At 38.5% G+C, this 8,535-nt stretch overlaps 1 protein-coding gene across 7 annotated transcripts in view; it reads left to right on the top strand.

Moving 5' to 3' along the window:
* Positions 1 to 229: 229 nt before the first annotated feature.
* The window catches only part of BCLAF1 (BCL2 associated transcription factor 1), a 29,943-nt gene continuing 21,637 nt past the window's right edge, over positions 230 to 8,535 (top strand). For 3 of the 7 annotated variants that reach the window (XR_004676576.1, XR_004676575.1, XM_034990747.1), the window contains exons 1-2: positions 248 to 378; positions 6,769 to 6,872. The gene's annotated coding sequence lies outside the window, so the exon portion shown is untranslated. Of the gene's footprint in view, positions 379 to 2,900; positions 3,861 to 6,768; positions 6,873 to 8,535 lie in introns of those variants that run through there. The other 4 variants (XM_034990746.1, XM_034990748.1, XM_034990743.1 and 1 more) reach the window with 4 other exon arrangements.

Below are 8,535 nucleotides of genomic sequence, written 5' to 3'. Positions count from 1 at the left end.
GAATTCTACCCTGTGCCCAGGAGACCTCACGGCCTAACAAAACACCCCGCCCACCGTCTACCGTCACCGCCGCGAGGCGGCAGCTCCAGGCCGGAGGGCGGAGCCGCCAGATCATCGCGCGAGACCAGCCACGAGACTTCCCAGAAAGCCTCAGGAAACATCTTAATAGCTAGGGAGCCGGTTTAGGGCGGAAGGGTGGGCGGGGCTAGTCCAGATATTTAGCGGCACTGGCGGCCACGCCCCAAATCGGAAGTGACGGAGACGAGCTAGCGCGTCGAAGATACCTCTATGGTTTTCCTCCCGTTCTTGAGTCGGGAAATGGCCGCTGTGTAGTTACAACGGAGATAAGTCCCGGGAACGGTGCTTTCGGCGTTTCAGGTAGGCCTCATGATGCATTCAAATCACTCGGCAGTAAATACCGAGGACGAGTGAATATTGTTGAATCTTTTGTGGGTAGTGACGGGTTGGCGGCTGCAGGAGGACCCAGGAGACGTTTCGTCGTTATTTATGCGTTTCTCCATCAGATCCCCTCAGGTTTTTGGGGCACTATAGGTCGAAAAGGTGGGGGGTGGGGCGAGCAACGAGAACGGTGCGCGCGCGCGCGCGGTTACGAACCTGGCTCGAAACCCAGAGACCGCGCGGCCTTCCCGTGCGCGTGCGCATATCTTCCTCTTCAACCCTTCCCCCATTTCCTCGGCCTGGTCTCTTGCGCGCGCCCGACTGAAAGCTCGCCCGGCGCACGCGCGCTTCCTCCTTTCTCAGCCTACGGCTCCTGAGGCCGCTGGAGGTGCCGCTTGTGTTCGCTTCTCATTGGCTGGGAGCGCCACCTTTCTTCCAGGCTTTGGGGCTTTGATAAAACAACTGTGACCTGCAGCAAAGTGCTTTGGGTAGGTTGACCCGTTTTCGCGTCGTCTTTAAATTCCCTTTTCCCGGCTTCACGCTACTCGTCGGTTTACGCCCCGTTTTTTTGTTATTCCCTCAAGAACGTGGTCTGCTGCCCTCGTCACTGACGCGGGTATCCGCCTCCGGCCCTCGGTGTCGCGGGACAGTTTTCTCCGAGGTCAATCTCGGATCCCCCTGGCAACCCACTTTGTTTTGAAGCGAAGGTGTGCACTCGATTCTAAGAGTTGGTGCCTAGTTACCGTTTCCTAGTTTGGGGAGCAGGCCTTAGCTGATGAGTGGCCCTGTTGTTTCTCCCCCGCCCCCTCACCCCTTGCCCAAAAGGCAGTCTTGCAGTAGTACAAGCGAAACCACGTCTTTTTGGCAAGTGATTCAGGTCTTTATATCGAGTCAGAAATGTTGCAACCATGATAGGTAGACAGTTGGGGTAATTGGGTGGGAGTGGTGAGTTAAGGTTAAGGACTTTGCCCCCACTTTAAGTCCATAGGTTGGCTTTCTTCACATTTAAGATTCATCTTATCAGAATCAAGCAGCGGTGCTGGCAACTACTTTTCTAGGTCTTTTTTTTTTTTTTTTTTTTTTTAGAGTTTTAGGTTGAAAAAATTAAGACTAAAGTTGAAGGCAAATGTGACCAAAACTGATATAGTTACTTCAGACACATCTTTTTGCGGCAGCGCCTTTTAATTTATCTTCGGTATTAAAAAGGAAACCAGAATTCCTTAATCCTCATGTAAATTCTCATTCCCATTGACTCTATTTGGAATGGTTGGGCTACTGTTTAGACAGTTAGAGAATCTTTACATAGGAAAAACCGCTACAAGCTTATTTGCATTTTTATGTGATTCTAGCCAATTCAGGATAAGTAATTCTATGAGAAGGATTGTATGTCTAAAATAACTCTTGGTGAACAACTCAAAGTTTATGTACTGATGGCTCATAGCCATCTTGTTTTAAGGATACCATGTTTTCACTGTAACATGGGGGTAAACATTGGAATCCCCCTTCATTCAGATAGTTGGTAGCATAGGAGATTTTTCTTTTAAGAACATTAGTATTTTAGGACTCAAAGACCTCTAAAAACCCCTTGATAGACTCAGGTCTAGATGAATTTATTGAATTCAGCTACCTGAATTAACTGTGTGATGAGAAGACTTGTAGAAATAGAGAAAGTCTTTTCAGTTCTACATAGAACTTTGGATTGGGAGTTTCCAGAAACTACATTCAGAATCCTTAGTTGAACACTAGCTGAATTCTGTGTAATTTACAGTGATTTATTAATCAACAAAGACATAGATAAGGGAATCAAGAAGCCCAATATATCTCTGGGTAGTAAGTATAAATGTTTACATTATAATTTTAGGTTATAAATTTGTTCCTTTTTCAAATCCAGATTCTTTGTGGTCATTAGTGTTATCTCAGAATCTTAAGCATTAATGTTTTGTTTGACTACAGGACTGAAAAAAAAAATGTACAGAATTAAGGTGGTAGTAATCTAGTCTACATTTGTGTAATATTTTGTGGAGTCTTCAAACTTGATCCAGTATTTCTCCACTTAGGTAGAGAGCAAAAAGGTAGGAAACTTATTTAAAGCCTATTAACCAGGGAGTGGCACAGCCTGGTTTAGAATGCAGGCATTCTTCTCAGTCCCATGCTGGTTTTGTTTTGTTTTAAAGCAGGATGACAAGAAGCTGGACAAAGAACTAAAACTTGTGACTAAACCTACCATTTTTGAAAAGCTTTTAATTATGGAAATTTTAAACAAAAAAGTAAAGAAGATAGCACCCATGCTCTCATCATCTAGGTTTAGTAATTGCCAGCGTGTACCAATTTTAATATTATTTACCTTTTTCTTTTGGAGTTTTTCATTCATTTTTAAGGATTTTATTTATTTGAGAGTGAGAGAGAGATTGAGAGCCTGAGCAGGGGCAGAGGGAGAGGGAGAAGCAGACTCCCTGCTGAGTGCAAAGCCTGACACAGGGCTCAATTCCCAGGACCCTGGGATCATGACCTGAGCAGAAGGCAGATGCTGCTCCACTGACTGAGCCACACAGGCCCCTCTTTTTGGAGTGTTAATAAAGCAAAATTTCAGTCATTTTATTATGCATTTATAATGCTGATTAATGTTGTATCAAAAATACTAAGCATTCTTACAAGAATCACTTGAAGCAAAATTAGATAACCTGCAGGAAAAACTGTCACAAACCAGTTACCAATAATGATAGCTGATGTTTGAGTGTATACTGTGTGCAAAATGTTATGCTGTTTACATTCATTAGTTCAAGTAACCTTAAACTTGTAAGTACCATTATTGTTAACCCTATTTTATACTTGTGGAAATTGAAGCTGAAAGAGATTAAGGTAACTTGAGCATCTAGTTAATGGTCAGGTCAGGATTTTGAACCTAGTCTATTGTAATAATAGTCTTAGGATATTATTTTTAGGATTATTAAAGATGTGAATAGCAATAATTTGTTTATAGAAATCTGGCAGCCAAACTTCCTGAATCTGCTAAAACAAAAACTTGGCTCTTATTTAAAGAACCCATTTTGAGGGGCTTTAGCTTGAGTATTTTGTTGAACTCTGTTGTCTGCTCTTTTCATCACTTGTGTTCTAGCTGATCTTAATGTAATATCGCATAAAAGATAGACTTTCTTAAGGTATTTAAGAATTTTATAAATAAATCCTGATTTATTCTCATAAGTTTCTCACTTGTTGGTGAATCACTTGGATAAAAATATATAAAGCAGTTTATTCCCTCTCTCTTTTTACAGTCTGTTAGTAAGTAATCTTGGTTGTAATAAAGGGAAGATTGATTTGGCATTTTGAATTCTATATATAGGTTATGGCCACATCAAGCACCTGTCAGGGTATTGGAGAGAGTGCAGGAATTGGAATCAGGAGATCTGGGTCAAATTCTGGCTTAACTATTTACACTCTGTGACCATGGGCAACCTAAAAGGGTAAAGAAATCTGTTTACTCTCCCAAACTTAAACATCTCCCAGATGCTTGAGCCCCAAACCGGGAATTTAGGAACACCATTGAATTTCCCCTCTCCCCGTTCTCTCTGCTCCACACCAACAACTTATGAACGAATACTGTTGACTGCACTTCCAAACCAGATTCTGACTTTGCCTTTTTTTTCCCAACTTCGTTGCTGCTACCTTTTCCAGGTCACCTTTGTATTGAATTTCAACCTTCTAATTTATCTCCTTGTTCTCCTCTCCATATTGTTCATGCTGTTCACAGCAGCCATTTTAAAATGTAAATCTGATGGTGTGACTTCCTGATTGCGGAGCCTTCCCATTGCAGTTAGAATAAAATCTACTCTTTACTCTGGCCTGCTTTCTAGATGCAATTTGATCTGGTCCATTCCTGCCTCTTTCACCTTATCTCACACCCTCTCCATGATCAGAGTGCCTCAGCTTTCTTAGTGGTCTTTCTGTCCTGAATTTGCCAAGTTTGTGTCTTCTGCCTGGAATGCTCTTCTTTCTCTGTAACTTTGAAATGTACCTTGTCTTTAGCTTTAATGTTATCTTCTTAAAGAGGGCTCAAGGACCCACCTTTGTAGTCCTCCTCTCCACCTCCTAATACATCATCTTGTGGGTTTTTCTGCCTCTCTTTCCCTCCCTTTAAAATAAGCTCCAAGAGAGTAGGAAACTTAATGTCTCACTTGAACACAGTATTTTCAGTGCTAGAATAATAGTGCCTGGCATATAATAGACACTTCGTAAATTCAGATGAATTCTGACAACTTAGAATTCTATTTGAGAGATGGGTTAACATGTAGTTTATCAGATTATGAGGTTTAAATGAGATGATTTTATTTAAAGTCACCTAGCACAGTTCTTAGCACATGGTTGGTATTCAGATGTTTTTGGCTATGATTTGTTGATTTTTATTCCTCTTTAGTTGGGTTTTGGAGAGCATGCACCTCTTTCATAGTCCTGTTTCCCATAAAACCTAGCATAGTGCTTTTTACATAAACTTTCATTTAAAAAATATTTGCTGAGCTGATTATAGCCTTTATACTAACTATATTAAATATTGTTATTAAATGTTAAATATATTTTGCATTAAATATTACATATTATTAAATACTATTAAATGTGTGTCATACTTCACATGATTTTGGAGTTCTTTTTATGAATACTTAACCATATTTATAGATTGTGAACAAGAATTTGTATCTACTAGTGTAACAGCCTACAGCCCTCCTCCCTTTGTTATTTCTAGTGTATAATTTTTTGGAATTTCAGAAGTCATGATTTGGAGTAAAGAGGGATTTGGCAGTTGGTTTTTCTTTGGATATGTGGATATTAAAATTAACCTTTTAGAATTGTTTACGGGAAGTGTTAGCTAAAATGAGCCTTGCATCACTTCCAGCAGTGAATCAGTATTGCTGGACTTCTGGGTCCAGAATAAAGTTTTCATAACACATCAGTTTAGAAGATTGGTTTCTTTCTGCCCCCTTGGGGGGATTTGATATTTTTAAAACTAAACATGCCTGTACTTTAGAAATCCTTTTGTTTCTGTATCTATGGTCTTTTTTTTTTTTTTAATTTTTTTTTTTATTTTAGTATGTTTCCCTTAATTATTAGTTCCTATTCTTCCTAGTTTGAACCTCACATCTCTTAATCTCCCCAACTGTAGGGTCATGGGTATATAGGGACAATGTTCTTAATTCACCAGTTTAATCTTAACATTTCTTTTCCTTTGTATTTTCAATTTTATTGCATTTTTTTTTATTGGATCTTTGGTAAGAGTCACAGATTCTCATACTTATGTGTATTTTTTTTTAAATTTAAAATTGGTCTGTGAATTCCTTGAGGTTAGGCATGAATACAGTTAGTCTTCTCTTCTTTAGTTTCTGCTCCCCTAGGGGTTTTTGACTGTCCTTCGCACGTAATTGGTGATCAATCACTGAATGTTACTTACAAGGCTAACCTCTTCAGTGTTGATAACTGCTTAATATTTTGCACAAAATTTAAATTTATTTTCATAGTAATGGTAAATTAGTTTAGGAAGATATCTAACCCATTAGATATTTGTTTCATTTATTGCCTGTTCTTTTATTGGAATGTCTGTACATGTATCAGAATGCTTTTAGGCACTGAGCTTAGAGTTACTGTGATAGCTGTTAATAAGAATTTTAAAAACCGGTTTCAGATGAAACTAAACTGTAGAAAGGAAGTGGCCAAGAGAGAATAAAGAATAAGTAGCAAAGCATTAAAAATAAAAACTCCTACTTTAGGTAATTTATAATTACAGCATTATGAGTACTAACTACTGATAGATGACGTGTTTTGATATTCCAAGAATACCATATTTAGCATTATATTAGCCACTTTGAAATTTTCTGATAGGATAGCAGCATAGCTTCTGTTTTCTAAAGCCCAGATTACTAAAATGAGAATTCAAGTATTTAAATTAAAAAGTAAAATGCTGTCGGGGCGCCTGGGTGGCTCAGTTGTTAAGCGTCTGCCTTCAGATCAGGTCATGATCCCAGGCTCCTGGGATTGAGCCCGGCATCAGGCTCCCTGCTCAGTGGGGGCCCTGCTTCTCCCTCTCCCACTCTCTCTGCTTGTGTTCCCTCTCTCGCTGTGTCTCTCTCTCTCAAATAAATAAAATCTTTAAAAAAATGTAAAATGCTGTCAGTTTCATGGTACACTTCTACATTTTGATTAAAACAAAAAAAATTCCTTAAGCTTTTATGGTTAAAAGTTCATTTCCTAGATGAGTTTCCCTTTCCCTGAAATCATAAGTGCTTTTATTAAGAGTTTATTTCAGTGCCAGTATAATTCATTGTTGTGAACAGTGGGTGTTTAACTTACCATAAAGCAAACTTGTATTTTTTTTTTCTTTGCTAGGAATTTGAATTTAGAGTTTAATTTCTCAGAACATTTTCTCCAGGAAGAACTTTACAGTATCTTAAAGACTTCACTTGACTGTTTAATCCTGCATAAAACCCAAGGTAAATAGCATTTGTTTTTCTAGTTTCAGTTTTGGTTTATTTGAGAAAATGCAACTACTTAATTTATGAATCTGCGTGATTATAAGTGACGTGGTCTGAAGCTTTTTTGATTTGGTTTTGTATTTTGGGTTTTTTGTTTTGTTTCATTTTGTTTCATTTTGATGGCTTATATGAAGTAAGCCAGATTTTAAAAGTTGTAGGAAAAAGATTCTCTTTATCTCTCTTGCTTCTCTGTTGTGTGTCTCCTTCCACTTTTATAAACACGTCAACTTAGACTCAGGCCAATAACTCCCTTTTCCCGTGTGCATATAAGAGGAATTCCAAGGAATTCCGTGTGCATATAAGAGAATTCCGTAACAACTTTTTAACACCCTTGCATTGGTGTTAAGGTAATTAAAGTTGATTGTATTACATGTATCGACTCATTCATTCTTAACTACAACTCAGAGGAAGATAATTATCTTTATGTATTTCTTATTTATGAGAAGATAGAGCTAATATTTGTCTTTAGGATAGTTATATTTTATTTTGAAATATCTGAAACCTTGAATTTGTCATTTAATGGTTTTTGATGAAGTATGTGCAGACATTATGTTGCTGCTTCTGTAATGCAACTCAATCTTAGTACTTTTAAATACTGTTTTCATAATACTGAGCAATGCCTAGGTAGATAAAATAAATGCCTTCAAAAATATTCAGTTGTGGGAGGAATTGTTCATATGGGAAACATTTTTTATGGAAACAATTATTTTGGTAATAAGTTAGTGGAAATTTAGAAATAGTTATAGCAGAAATAAACTTGGGAGGCATATATATATGTGTATATATATAGTTTGTATAATTTTGGGAAGAGTAGATCTTCTAAATTATTTAGTCCTGTTATTTCTGTACCCAGTGAAGTTTGATTATTGCACTAGATATTAAGTAGTGTTTAGAAAAGTTTGAATATTGGTGCCCAACTTTTTCTTTTTCTTGTACTTCCAATATCTTTCTTCAAGCAGTCTTTCCAGTTTTTTATCCTTTTTCATCAACTTACCAGAAAGCTACAGGTGAACTAGCGTTGTCACATAAGCCCATTTTTTTTTTTTTAAGATTTTTTTACTATTTATTCGAGACACAGAGATAACAGAGAGAGAGAGAGAACATGAGCAGGGGGAGAAGCAGAGGGAGGGGGAGAAGCAGGCTCCCTGCTTAGCAGGGAGCCTGATGAGGGCTCCATCCCAGGACCCTGGGATCATGACCTGAGCCAAAGGCATACGCTTAACCATCTGAGCCACCCAGGTGCCCCGCATAAGCCCATTTTTATGTGTAATCATGCAGTATTATATATAAGGAGTGGTGAATTTAGTCCCATTTTATTTTGTTTTATTTTTTTAAGATTTTATTTATTTATTTGACAGACACAGAGAGGGAACACAGGCAAGGGGGGAGTGGGAGAGGGAGAAGCAGGCTTCCCAAGGAGCAGGGAGCCCGACGCCGGGCTCGATCCCAGGACTGAGATCATGACCTGAGCCGAAGGCAGATGCCTAACAACTGAGCCACCCAGGTGCCCCAGTGTAGTCCCATTTTAAGGCCATAAAGCATTTAGGATGACAGTCTGCTAGGTTTATTTATTTTTTTTAGTATTATGCCAATTGTGTTTTCTTTGTTTCAGGTTCCTTAT

This window comes from Mirounga leonina, unplaced genomic scaffold, assembly GCF_011800145.1.
Source record: "Mirounga leonina isolate KUSES-001 unplaced genomic scaffold, KU_Mleo_1.0 Mir_53, whole genome shotgun sequence".
Taxonomy (NCBI): domain Eukaryota; kingdom Metazoa; phylum Chordata; class Mammalia; order Carnivora; family Phocidae; genus Mirounga; species Mirounga leonina.
This window is presented reverse-complemented; position numbering and strand designations above follow the sequence as displayed.